Source organism: Molothrus aeneus (genome assembly GCF_037042795.1).
Source record: "Molothrus aeneus isolate 106 chromosome Z unlocalized genomic scaffold, BPBGC_Maene_1.0 scaffold_33, whole genome shotgun sequence".
NCBI classification, from domain to species: domain Eukaryota; kingdom Metazoa; phylum Chordata; class Aves; order Passeriformes; family Icteridae; genus Molothrus; species Molothrus aeneus.
Window position 1 is genome coordinate 2086051 of NW_027098761.1, and position 14345 is coordinate 2100395.

The 14345-nt window shown below is 38.5% G+C and overlaps 1 pseudogene; it reads left to right on the top strand.

Annotated features, from left to right (window-relative positions):
- The window catches only part of LOC136569485 (coiled-coil domain-containing protein 171-like), a 30020-nt pseudogene that overhangs the window by 11119 nt on the left and 4556 nt on the right, over positions 1-14345 (top strand).

Here is a 14345-nt window from a genome sequence, read left to right on the forward strand (position 1 = left end):
CACAGTGGTAGTGAAAACAGGAGCTTGTGGACAGGACAGGAGCTGTGGACAGGACCTAATGTCCTTCTCAAAACAAGCCAGTTTTTATTCAAAGCTGATTCTTGCAAAGGTAGGGCAGGATATAGGCTGTGAAGAAGCCTACTATTAGATAGGGTTTTCTTTTTTAAGTTGCCAGGGGCAGCAGGGTCAGCTCTGAGTTCTGCCTAACAGTCAGTGGCTGAGTTAGTTTGAGGAGGCTCTGGAAGGGTATTGCCTTCTGTTGTGCACAGTGTTTTGTAGAAGCTACCTTCAGAGAGTTTAATGCTGCATCAAAAATCAGTGTTGAAAAAGTATGCCATGCTCTGTCGAGTGATGTTTGTCCTTGAAAAAGGACAAGAGGAGCAGTGTATGGCTCAGGACATTGTCTTCTCTGTCAGTTCCATATCAGTGTTCTCTGACAGTGGTTGTAGAGGAAGGGGTTTTGTTGGTAAATGTATTAAAGCTACAAAATTGTAGGAAATGCAATTCACATGAGTAGACTAAGATTGCCATGAATGCATCTAGCTCGTTAAACAGGCCAGAGTGAGCTGTAGGGTTTCAGAATCTTGATGTCACTGGACTCAGAAATCTTTCAGGACTTCCAAACTCACTGCAAGGAAAATGAGATTCCCTGCTAGGTGTCAAACCCTAACCTGCCTTCAGTAGTAAAAATGTTACATTTTTCCACTTTGCTTTTGTAGCTGTTCCCCTGCCCACCACCCTAGAGTTATGTTATGTATAATTATAAAATGCTGGGAAATAAAAAAATCTTACATCTTGATTGTCCTTGACTGCATGGAAAGCTTAATTCATTTAAGCTTGTCAGATGAACATCAGTTATATCTGGGTTTATAAATGATGACTTTGAATGCATTGCAGTCTTTTGTGTTGTGTATTTATAGGCCCAGTTTAAATCCTTTAGTTATTCTGAGTTTTAAAATGAAAGGAGATTTAATTGTGGTCTTAATACGTGCAGAGAAGTGCGATTCTGAGCATGTAGGCAAATCCTGGCTGGAAAAACTACACTGCACAAACCGTAATTCTGAACTTGGCGGTGAAAATGCTGAGGTAGGCGTGGGAGTGGAGTCATGGAGTATTGAAATGTGCCTCTGGAACGAGCACACAGGAAAAATCACCCTCCCTGCTTTGTGACAGGATCTATTGGGCGGATCCTGGCCTGGGGTAGGAGGGGTCGGATTTGGTAGGAAGGGCAATAGCAGCAGCTCGTGGTTAGGGAGGAGTTCATATCCCTGCACGCTTTTTTCCTTCAAATAATTGGGAGAGTGTGTCGTTCACAAACGGTTTAAAAAAAAAAAACAAAAAACAAAAAACCAGCTGTGTTTTTCATGAGCAAATATTTGTATTTGCAGGTGGCTACGGGGATAGTATTCAACAGTCATATCACCTCCAAAAAGTTCAGAAATTCTTCAAAATTCTGAAATCCTACAGCTCATGCCGACTTGTTTAACGAGCTTGATATACTCACAACAATTTTAGTTTTCTGATGTTAATTATATTTCCAGTCGAAAATATTTTAAAATTTTTTGTTGTATTTCACAGCAAACTATTTGTTACTTATTTCACATTTCCCAGTTCACATTTGTTAATATTTGGAAGATAAACCTGAAGAAATAAATATTTCTCTGTATCTTTCCAGTTATAGAGAAGAAATGTTAGAAAATGTAGAAAACAGTTAATTTTGGCTTATTTATTTATTTATTTTGCATTCTGAAAGGTAGAAACCTGTCTTGCTGGATGTGCAAAGCTAGAGGATTAGCTTAAATTTAATCCAAATTCATATGGACAATGAGGATTCTGTAGCATTGACTTGATGGAGCTGCAGTGTCCAGTAATGTCAATAATGCTTCCAGCCTCTAGCTGAGTTCAATTTCTGTATGCAGAAATTGAAGTGGGGACCATCTTATTTTATTCTACTCAGGACTTCATATTTCATAAGTTTTTAAACTCAGTTTCTAGAAAGAAGAAAATGCTTTTCAGAAAAGCAGAAATCAAAATTATTTAGTCTGTGGGACTAACTGTTTCTAAAAACATCTGAAGTTTCAGCAATCAAAATCATAACAGAAATGAACTTTTGTCCCCATGCATAATTTCACCAAATGCACTCTGTTTCTCTCATTGCCACTGAGCTGGGAGAAAGAAGAGATTGGAAGGGCTGTACTCTTTTAGGGAAAGGTTTCCAGTGGAGATCTGGTATTGATTTTAGTGTTACCACAGAAGATCATGTTCACAGTGATTTTTGGGCCAACACAGATTTCTTGGTGGTGAATCAAAAGCACGTCTGCTGTTGGGTAAACACTTCTGTTGACGTGTGCTGGCGTCGTAGATTTTAAAATTCTAACATCATCTTCTGATGCAGTCTCCATTCCTCTCAAACTGCAGCTGAACTCTCAACTGCAATACTTTATCTTAGAAAAAGTGCCTCTTGATGTATTGATTTATTCCTTTACCTATTTATCTTTAGAAAACTAATGCTGCCCTGCAAAGCATAGCCAAGAAGTTGAAGGATATGGAGGCAGAGCACAGTGGCTGCACCAAGGTGCTGAAGCTCCAGGCCCCTGTCTGGAAATCAAGAATAAACGGCAGGAGAGCTTCCTCCAAGAACTGGAGGTAAAGCTTTCTGCCTGCTGCTGGGAGCCTCAGCAAACACTGGCACAACTGAGCAGTTTCATTTCTGAGGGGTGAAACCTCTGAGTTAGGCTATGAGTGCCCCGTGTTTTTTAATAACAAAATGCAGAGCATCACTTGGCAGGAAAGGTGGATTCACAGGTGGATGCTGCGAGCCTGACCTGAGAGTGGTGTTTGAACTGCAGATGGAAAGGGGTTTATGTCACTGGGAAAGTACTCTTAGCAATATGGGTACAGAGGGAGTATTTGCGCAGGATTTGTGATTTTTTTATTTTTTATTGAAGCATCTTAAGCAGATAGATCTTGTGGGAGGAGGCAAAGCTTAAGCCTTTTGGCTGATGCTTTTGTGGAGTGGGTTTGGTAAGCTCTGTGCTGTGACTTTCTCTTTAATAGGCCTTCCACAGATCGCTGTTTCTCAATTATTTCCTTTTGTGAATGAGTGAGCTAATACAGAGTTTAAATTTATTGCCAACAGCTCGTATGTTCATTTGATGTATTAATTTATTTTTCAGTTAACGTTTCCCTAACTGAAGTGCTTAGAGTTAGGATTCAGTCTCACATGCTTGCTCCTTTGCTTTACCTGTCCAAAATCAATGACTTGACTTGTATCTGTGTAACCTTCAGTGTCCTAAATTACTTTTAATATGAATGTCCTTTTCTTCATCTTTCTGGCATCACTTGAAGGCAGAAGTCATTTTGGGGTGTATTGTTCTTTTCAAATCAATCATCAGTCAAAGTGAGATGATGCTTTTGAAAGGAAACAATGTAGTGGAAATTTCCTGTGAATTTCTATTATAGCGGCTCTGTAGTTACTGCTTCTGCTAAAAACATTTTTTCAACTGAAATACCATGTCCAGGCCTTTATGTAGAGACAGGTATCTGTGACTATAAAAACTGTAGCAAGAACATAATCCTACATCAATTTCTTTAACTAAATAGAAAATATTACTTTAATATTCTGGATATGTAATTGTTTCCTTTTCTTTATTTATTGACATGAGTTTTCACAGTTCCAAAGTGCAAGTAGTTCAGATACCACAGGTTGGTTTATGGAGCCCTAATAAACTGACGAAATTAAGTTGTCTTTGCATGATGTTATCATCTTTCTGGACATAGATATTTTTTAAATGTACTTACTTTTAGGCAGCTGCAGTGAAAATAAAGGAACTGGAGGAAGATGCTGCAGCAGCAAGACGAGCACATGTAGAATGTAAATACACTACAGAAGTCATGCAGGTAAACTTTTGATTAAATAGTTGGTAGATGTTTGCAGTAAAATAGAAGATGAACTTGTAAAGGTGCCATCTTCCAAAAATGTTAAGACTTCCTTGCTCCAGGGAAAACACTGAGTAGAGTTTTTGCAATGATTGTCAAGACTGTAAAAGGTAATAGAAAAATATCTCCTTTATTTCCAGGGAACCATCAAGTTAATAGAATCAATAGTCAAATAAAATGTCACATTCTTGTGTTTTAGAATTCAAAGGAGCATTGAAAGTGTGAGGGAAAAGGAAATGTTTCACAATAGTTAAACTGCTAAAATATTCTGTCCTATATCTTTGGAATGGGCACTTAGGTAATTTCAGAGATAGAGTGCATTCACCCAGCTTCTCTAGGTGTGAGATATTAATGCATCCTGAGACTGCAGTTCCAAATGTAACTATTCAGAATACATTTCAGCTATTACATCTGCTGTTACCAGAAAAGTTTGAATAGATGAAAAAATGCGATATGCATACTTGAATATTAAATTTTTGTATTACTAAACTGTCACACAGGGTTTGATCCATTAAAGCAATTAGGGTTTATTAAAAAAAAAAGTGAAAAACCCTGTAAGATGATTGTTGAGTGATCTTGTACTGACTAACGAAGCCTTCCTAGTGGATTTTTGAAGAACTAAATGAGAAAACAAAAGGGAATTTCCTATTTTTTTTCTGGTTTTCTGAGGAACACAAACAAGCATTGCCACTTCTTCAGTCAGTTATTTTCTTATGACCTTCTCTAAGTACAGGCACTTGGATTTCTGAAGTGATGATTAAATAAATTGTGATGATTCAGGTTCTTTTATTCCCTCTCTACTTTTACAACATACAAAGGAGCTGGAAAAGTAACATTCCGTGAAGTTAGAGATTTATCTTTTATGGGTGAAGACCTCAGAAGGTTTTCTTCCTTGTTTATGTACATGAACAAGCTCCACATGAGCTTGCTCTGAGTGCAAGTGTAGCTTTTACTGTTCATCCCACCCTTTTATGACTCTACTTCATGAATAGAATTCCCCTGGAAAACTTCTGTAATATAAATAATGGAAAACAGGAAAATCCAAACACCATGCAAGGAGAACAAAATGTGCTTTTGGTCAGCATATCTATTTCTTTCTGTTTTGAACTCTATGTATTAATCCATTTGTATGTGTGTTAAATGCTTTCTAATTCCATATAGAATTAATAGAATATATTCACTTATAAAAAGCAGAAGAGAACAGTGAACAGCATTCAAGACCATGGTAGTCTTTCCTCGCACTTTACAGTCCCTGCATTTTTCAGTCAGCAGAAAATCTGGTGCAATGTGCCAAACCAAACTGAAGGTTCAGAACCTGGCAGTCCATCTATAACAGGCCCATATCAGTAACCAAAGGTATCGTGAATGGTACAGATAATAACTAGCCTGTTACAGATTATTTGCCAAACCAAAAATTTTGAAAATCATAGTTATGGTTAGGTCCAGCCTGCAGCAGTGGTTGGGGTGAGTGTAGGAAAAGATAGCCAGCAGGTCTAGAAAAGATGGCTTTTCTATATACACTTAGATTATTATGAAAACATTGTTTTCCACTTCAGTGAGTCAGTTGGATCTCTAAGACTCCTGTCAAGAAGTTGTGTATCATTTATAGTGGATAATCTTTATTTTCAACTTTTGAATGGCTGTAGAAAGCTTTAAATGGTTAAAAAATATTGAAAAGTGTGAGAGCAGAGGAAATCTCTTGGGATGTTTCCTGGCCAGCACAGTCTGCTGTGCGTGTGGTAGCAGAACTTGGGTGAGCTCTCTTTCAGCCTGGAGCTATATGGCTCTGTATACACAGGTGTTTATGTTGACTTACACAAGTAGTAGTGGAGAAGGAAAGAAACTGGTTTTTCCTAAAAGAAAGGAAGTTTGTGGCCTGAGGAACTCATACAAGATTCATGGTGATGGAGATATTTTTTAGTAAGATACTTAAAACTTGAGCTGGAAAAGCCTTTGTCCTGCTGTGCAAACATCAATTTGAAGCAAGCTTTTGGTTTTCCTGACACTGTGCCTAAATCCTCAGGCAATCTTTTAAAATTCTTCCTTGGATTCTCTCTCTGTGCTTCTGTGTCCTTTATGCTATTGTTTGGCCTTGGAGTTTCCTCTTCAGCTGCCTGTTTAGTCATGCCAGGCTCTTGATAGATCTGTTTTCCTGACTGACACAGTACAAGAACAGATTAAAATTCTGGGCAGTCTGCTTTAAAAGCCAGACAGAGTAGAGTCAGGCATGTGGAAACCTTAAGAGCAAGAACTGTACTTGAAATCAGCATTGATGATGCAAGATGTGACATGGTCTCTCTGAAGACAGCTGTTGTGTTAATTAAAATATGAAGAATTCTGTTTGTTATATGTAACTTTGAGGCCACATCCAAATAATCTTATGAATTGCATGACACGAGGCTTGGTAACTGAAAATATTACCTCTTGAAAAATCTTTCTTAGAAGGAATATAAATTTCTTCATTCAATTCAGAAAAGCAAGCAGCTTCAGAATCCATGTGATGTGCTAAAGTAGTATCTGCCAAATCCATTGATTATCCTTTAAAAGAACACAGTGCATTTGACAAAAGTCATTTTGATTAAAGCATCTTTTTTGTGGAAACTTTCCAGTTCATGAAGACAGCGTTTATCCTCCGGTGTGCAATGGAAAGACCAGGTTGAGGAAAGGAAGAGAGCTCAAGATTCCAATGCAACATTAGTGGCTCCTCCAGACAGCTTCAGCCTGCATGAAGGCTCAATAGTAAGGGAAAAGAGCCTCCATAGGAAATAGTAAATTGAAATAAAAGCTCAGTAGTAGGGAAAAAAATGTGGCACACTGTTGCAGTGTGATGCCACTTCCTGTTTCACCTATCCCAACCCCTCAGGTGTGCCAACCTTTCCTTTCCCCTTTTGTTACCTGCTGAGAGCTGTCCATCAATCTTAACATTCCAGCAGGGTCGTGGTGTGGTTGGCAGACGTTCAAAAGATGCCCCTCAGGTCCGGGCTCATTGGCCTGTCCAAGTGTCTGTATCCCTTGAGCCTTCCCCTCCTCACACCTGGTCGGTGCCTCACCTGTCCCTTCCCTTCCCCCTGTGCCTGGGGCTTAAAAGAAGACGGGACCATGCGGTTGGGATTCTACTGGGAGCTCTTTCAGAGGTCTACCATCCTGGAATAAAACTCTGGATTAAAACTCTACGATAGAATCCTCTCCTTTCTCTTCACCGTTGCCTGAACCTTTTCCACCAGAGGTAGACTGAGTTTCTACTATGCCTGGATTTGTTGCGAGTGCGCAGCTGCAGCACCCAGCCGGCCAAAGGTGTCTCTGAGGTGAAACACCTCAGCTGCCGCCTTTGGTCCAGCAGCAAGGGTCAGATGGGGCCAGGCACGTCCCACCCAGAAATATTGGATTAATCATCTATAGCACACACTTGCTTAGGTTTTTTAAAACATACTGTCAAAATATTTACTGAGGTGAGGATTTGCTGCATTTGCTGCGCTGAGCTGTAGAAGAATTCTGCCGTTCTCTCACCCTTGTTGTTATTATGTTACCTTTAAAAAAATTTACTACATGAATAAATGTAACCAATGCCTTGGAGAAGCTAATTTGAAAATATTTTTTAAGTATGGGTAGGATGTACTGGCATTCCTAATTAAGGCATTTTGTAGATATTGATGATCATTTCATGTGAAGAATGTTCTTTCTACCTAACTTTTTTGTCAAGTTTCATTAGCTATCATTGTAAAAATGCTTATTTCTATTTCATACACCCTTTTAGTTTTAGTGCAAGTATTTGACTGTAAAAATTGCTTGAAAATTGTTTCAAGCATTCAGGTGGAAAAGCAGAGAGGATTTTTTGTTGTTTTGTTTTTTACTTGTTTTGCTGTGGATTTGGCACATTGGATGTATTTCGCTGGATTATTTTCTGAACACTTTCTCCTTTTATATGACCACTTTGGGCTTTTCTACTCTCTTTACCCAGCTACACCTTGAATAACAATTTTGCCATCTTTTTGCATAGCAGCAGGGACAAAGGAAAGTTGTCAGCATGTTTAGAAAATCTCTCCTTTCATTGTGTGGTTACATTTGCTCTCTTTCTACTCTTAGCAATATACATTTTTTTTGCTGGTGGCTTGCAAACTTCTCCTCTTTCTCTGTCAGAGCTCTGAGCATGGAAGGTGCATGAGGTCTGTTCCCTGTGGACAGGAGCAGAGACCTGCATCAGAGAGTCTTCAGATTTGTGGGTGTCTTTTGTTCAGCTGATGGAGTTATTCCACACTTTGTCTTAGTGCTGTCCACTGCCCAGGCAGATCTGTCATTCATAAACTGGAGGCAAATAAAATCAGGATCTTCTTTTTTCTTTCTGGGAGAATAACAGCTTCTTCCATGCAAGCATTAATGCATTAAAAGACATTTGCTGGCCTACTTAGCCTGAAAAAGTCATTTCATCAGGCACAAAAGGAATACCTACAGAGAAAAGCAACTGTCTGCCCTAACTACAGGCATTAATGATTGCTATTTCTAACTACAAAACACAATTGCAAGCTAAAAATATTCTACTGAAGTGCTTGCTTCCAAACCTGAAGTGCTTGCTAGCTGTTGCTGTGGTAGGAGTTTTCCTTTTTATTTGTATTCCTTAGTAAAATATATGACATGACAAGAACTATGGGCAAGATTCCATTCATGATCAAGATTTCTGGTAATGGAAACAGTATTTAATGCTAGACTCAAAATTAATGTTACGTTATTGAAAGGTTAAAAACTAATAATAATTGTCCCACTGTCATATTCATAGAGCTGGTTGTTTTAATTGTTTTACTCAAAGGCGTTCAAACCACAAGACTGTCCTGAGCAGGTGATAAAATATTCATTTTTGGAAGAGTTGTATTAGTGGTTGCCTTATGAGATCAGGTATTTATTGCCTTGGATGGCTTTGCATTTTTCCCAAAGCTGTTTCTATTTGTTTGGGAAGCAGAATGCCTGTATGTGATCCTGTTTACTCCATTGAGATAGCTCCGATTTTGCTGCCCAAAATGAAAAAGCAGAAGACTGTAGCAGAACCTAAGTATAGATCACATTTAATATATTGCTGTTGGTCTTTGCTATACCCATACTTAAATTGGCTAAAAATGTCACTGTGTTCTCTTCCCTTCATTTTCCCTTCCTGCTTTCCTAACCTGTACAGTATTTTTTCATATTTTATACTATTTTTATGCTTCCTGAATATGCTCTTTCCACTCCAGTTGGATAATCTTATCTTGATCTCTGACTGTACTAAGACAGCATTTGAGAAACAGCTTTCTATTATCTTAGCTTAAAAAGTTTCTAAGGCATTTGTATGTACTAAAAGTATGAAGAATTGAATTTCTATTGTATGCTGTTGTTGCTAAAATTTATTTATAATCTGAATCAATTTCATATACCACTGATTAAAATCACTGTAAATAAATGAGGCATGGCTTGTGGAGTTTCACTGATGGAGCTGTAGGCCCATTTTGGCCAGCTGTTTAATCATATCTAATCCATGCAAAACAAGTTTTTAAAGGAATTTAGAGTGTGTTGTGCTGCCAGGCCAACTGGACAGTATTCTGTGTGCTGTGCAAGTGTTGGGGCACAATTTGGAGGCACCTCAAGGTATTAACATGGGTGAATGAATTGCATCCACTAAGAGCATGGAAATTTTTATCTGTGCCAGGTCTTGGTTGTGGCCCCCACAGGACTGGGATTTACTCACATACTTTATTTACATACTGTGTCTAATTAGATAAATTTTGTGAAATCTCTTTTCTTACTCTGCTGTAATATTATGCACTATTATGGCTGCAATTATTAGAAATGAACTGAGGAATTTTGTAAAGCTGTGAGAATGAGCCTTGAGGGCTCATTTTCAGCTGCGCGCACCACTGCTACCACACATAGGATGCATCTCTTTTGATTTGAACATTGCCCAGCTACAGCAATTAATTTTTTTCTTTGTGTTCCAGAGGGACATGTCCATCTCTCTTGCATGAGAATATTGAAGCCCTGCTCTCGAACTTCAGCAAGGCTAACCAGAGGGTGAGTGTCCCCAGGCATCAGCTGTCTCTGCTGAGCTCAGTGACATTTGTTCACACTGCAGTCTCGTTAAAAAGGACTGATATTCATCCCCCCAAAAGGATTTGGACACTAACAAATGAGCACCATTAATTCTGGCTTGTCCACTGCTCACTTTGTTGCCAGGGGCATTCAGATGTGACTGGAGTGTGCATCAAGTCTCTCAGCTCCACCTTCTGTGCAGGATCTTCTGAAAGGACAATCTGATAGTAGCCACAGGAACCTAATTAAAAGATAATAAATTCATCTTACTGATGAAGAAATTCTCTGAACATAGTCATTTACAGTCATAAATCAAGTCTTTCTTTTACTTGAATCCAGAGGCAGAATACACTTTCTCCAGGAATATCACCTTTTAATTATGTGTTTATGATTCAGACGTACTACTTGAAAGAATGCCAGTGTGGGTTTTTTTGTTGAATTGTAACTTTGGATTATGACATTTTTATTCAGAAACACAACAGAAATACCTATTATAAAACATGTCAGGGTCTGCATGAAGGAGGAGTTGTACTTTTCTGAGTGGTTTTAAAGCAAGTGAGCTTACATGGCCTTTCTCCCCAGAAAACCTTCTGCTTTTATGAAGGAAAAAGCCCCTTTTAAAATAACTCAGCTGGCTCCAGAGACTAAGCTATGCCTGAAGAGCTCTTTAGGGTATCACTTTGTGTTCTGGTTTATTTCTCTTTTGAAGTAGATGAGGAAAGAGGGAAGGGAAGGGAAGGTGAACACTGCTGGCAGCGTTTGTAGGGCTTGTGTCTTATTGTTGCTTGCTTTTTAGTTAGGCCTTGTTATTGAGACTGATTATGAGGTCTCTAGGGCTCTTCTCATGTACTTAGCAGCTTTTCTGGGCTTTTAGACTGTGCTGAAAAACTTTTTCTCCACACAGTTCAGTGTGGTCTATCTGGAAGTATCTCGATATTTTCTAGGAGCAGAAAGTTCAGGTGTGTGCATTTGAGGATCATTGTTGGCTTGGTTCATTCCTCCATTTAGCTTGCATGAGGTGCAGTGTTCAAGCACAAGAGTGAATCCCTTCATGTTTGTTGAAAATACATCCTAAACTTATGAGCTACTTGTAAGGAAAAAATTCTCTGTGCTAGAATTCCCTAAAATTGTTTTAAAACTTAATAATAAGCTGGAATCTCTTGGCTTTTCAACAAAAGAAAAAAACCAAAACCCACAAACAAACAAACAAAAAATTAAAGGCTGTGTTTTAATTATTGTTTGCAATCATCACAAACTTCTAAAGGATAGACTTGGATTACTAATTTCCTAAAATTTAATACGATCATTAAAAAAAAATCTATGAAGTGTCTGGCTCAGGTTTCCTGCAAAGAGGGTGACAAATATCTCTGCAAGGTGGTAGAAGGATAGCAAAACTGAAACCAAATAAAATACTTTGCTTCAAAATACATTTCAGTTTTGTTTTCAGAACCAAGTAATTCATCTGCCATGAAAGGGTTTTACTTAGTTTTAATCAAAGTATTGAAAAAACTGCAGTTTAGATTTGATGCTGGAATAGGCTGTGCTTAACCTAAAGTGAAAAGGTAAATAAGAATTTCTTCTTAAATGCTTGTCACACGGATAGCTCACCTAGAATATATTTGCAAGCACAAGACCGACACTATGAACGACCTTCAGCAGAACCAGGAGGATGCTTTGGAGAAAATGTCTGAACAGTTAAAAGCAAAGGAACACTGGTGGCAGAAAGAAAAGCAATATCTTGAACAGCAGTACTCAAACATCCTTGCAGAAGTTCATGCAAGATCACAGGTATGGTGCTGTGAACTTCTAACTTTTTTTCCTTAAAAGTTGAATAGATTATTTCAATAGTTGAAGCCTCTTAGCAGTTAAAGGTCATTTGGGAATTTCAGTAGACGTTTAAAGTTTAAAAAACTCCAAAACCAAACAACAAGCCAACCCATCCCTGTGCTAATATTAACATCACTCAAATAAGAATCAATTACTTTGATGAAGCATTTGTTGAAGAGAATTTAGTCTGCAGGCCCAGCTGAGAAGCCTGATTTCACCTACAGATGGCAGATTCTTTTTCTGAGAATGTTAAAGCTGGAAGATCAAATTGGCTTGTTTTGAGAATTACTGAGGGCAGCAGCTACTTTTTCAGCATCATCATTTGCAGAGATTGTAGAGAATAACAATCATGTGGATAAACCTGGGGATAAATTTAGTTACATATGTACTGACCCTAAGAGCAGTGGTAGATTTCAATGGTGTTAAGCAACTCTGTTTTTCTGATACTACAGTGAGGAGTGGCCTAAAAGTGTGAAACTGTCACTCCTTGCTAGATGAGTTATTTGCAATCCAGAATGTTCCCTGTTCTTCTACAACCACCATTTACTGTCTTTATCATCACACTCCTTCGCACCTGTTTCAATTAAAAGCGTTGTGAATAAAGGAAATAGATGTCCCTTGTTATTTGTCAGTTACTGCAACTTCACAGAATAATGCTGTATTTGATGCGGATTTCAGGACTGGAAGTCTTTGCATGCTGAAAAATTTAATCTGTCTACTTTCATGTTCCAGACTTCTTATGTTTTTCCTCTCACTTCCACTGGGGCTTTCTGCTCGGTACAGCAGTGTTCTCTCTGAAACTGGAGGATGTTATTACTATTGTTAAGTCAATTCCTAAAACTGTCTTGTGGGCAGACAGGTGGTGTTGGACCTTCTGTGAGCTGTCATGGTGTTGGTGGATTGTTTTCAGAAATCAGGAGTCCATTTGCAATTGATGATCATGGAAATTTCCCTCCTACCACTGTTTTTGTTTCAGACATCTAATTCTGTAATTGCTTACTAGAAGAGATACTTTCATCACGATTATTACTAGCAACTTTTGCTCCTTTAATGCATCATTTGAATGGCAAAGCTAAATTTTCTTTTCATTCTTGTCTAGGTAAAAACCACGTAGTTATTGTTTCTTCCATTATTGTTTGGTTTGTTTCTGTCACAGGAATGTGAAGAAACGGTGCAGAAAATGAGGCAAAAACTCTATGGCCTCGAACAACTCTCCGACAAACTGGCCCAGGAAAGCAATTCCTTGAAAAATCCATTATTAGATGCTTTCAAGGCACGCTCACCCCTGCTGGCAGCCTGTGCGCTGCTGTCAGGGGCCCTGTGCTCTCTCTACGGCCGACTGTGCGCCACGTCTTGCCAAAGAGACATTCTCCAGGAACAGGTGAACCAGCACTAACTCTTGAACCACAAGATCGTCAGCCTCCTTTATGCTCTCCCTGCTGTCATGGAAAGAAACCAGGACAAAGGCAGGCTGAGGCAGAGAAGAGCCAAGAACCTGGTTTATGTGTTCCGAAGAGCTGTGATCGCAGTTCTGGCTGCTAACAGGCTGAGGGCTCTGGCCCGATATTCTTGTACCTTTGTCATCTGGACAGATGGATGCAGAGGAAGCTCTGGAATTCAAGTTTGTCTGGGAGAATCCAGAGGCAGGCATCCTGTGCCACGTAAGTGAAATGTTCTTAAAGAGTTAAACCAAATTACACGCTTAGGGAATAACAAAGAGGAATAATATTTTTCTTGCTAGGGCATAAAGACATATTTAATGACATTTTGACAAATGTTATTTACAGATTTATGTTTTTATATTGCTTGACGAATTTATTTCACTCGAAGAGGAAATGCCCAGTCTTATGTTAAATATTGCAGGTAAAATTGCAATTATGCACATGAACTCAACACTATCTGGTGGTTTTGATATTTGTGTTATGGATTTCAGAATTAGGTGCTACAGCATCTTCTCTGTGGTAAATATCTTGCAATGTTCCTATTTTTTTTTTTTTTTGGAAAAGGTATTTCCTCTTTTTTTAAAAATAATTTTTCATATTTATTTCCTAAAAATCCACAAAAATGCTTTCTGATTCAGGTAAAATATTAGCATAGGATTTCAAAATTTTCTTTAGAGATTATGTCTAGATTGCCCCTTTCTGTTGCCAGACCAGTTTAGATTTCCCTCTACAATGATAAATGGTATTAAAAATGTTTTCCAAATTACAAGATTCATCGACTTTTTTTTTTTTGAGTCATTCTGGAAGCACGCTTAAAACAGTCTAAATTGTCTTGACTGATTTCTTGTTTATATGCTTATTTTTGGTTAATTTCTGAAACAGCTGGAGGCAGCAGTGTGCCATAGTTTAGTGATTTACTTATCCTGCTAGCTGCAATTCTCTTTAACAGGTTTTGCAGAGGAAGGAGTTGACTGTATTGAAGCACTTCACTGGTTGTCTAGCTCTAACCTCTATACCGCAATAATCAGTTCCATCTCAGAACTGCAGGGTGTTCTCAGCAACCAAGGTAATTTTAACTGTATATTG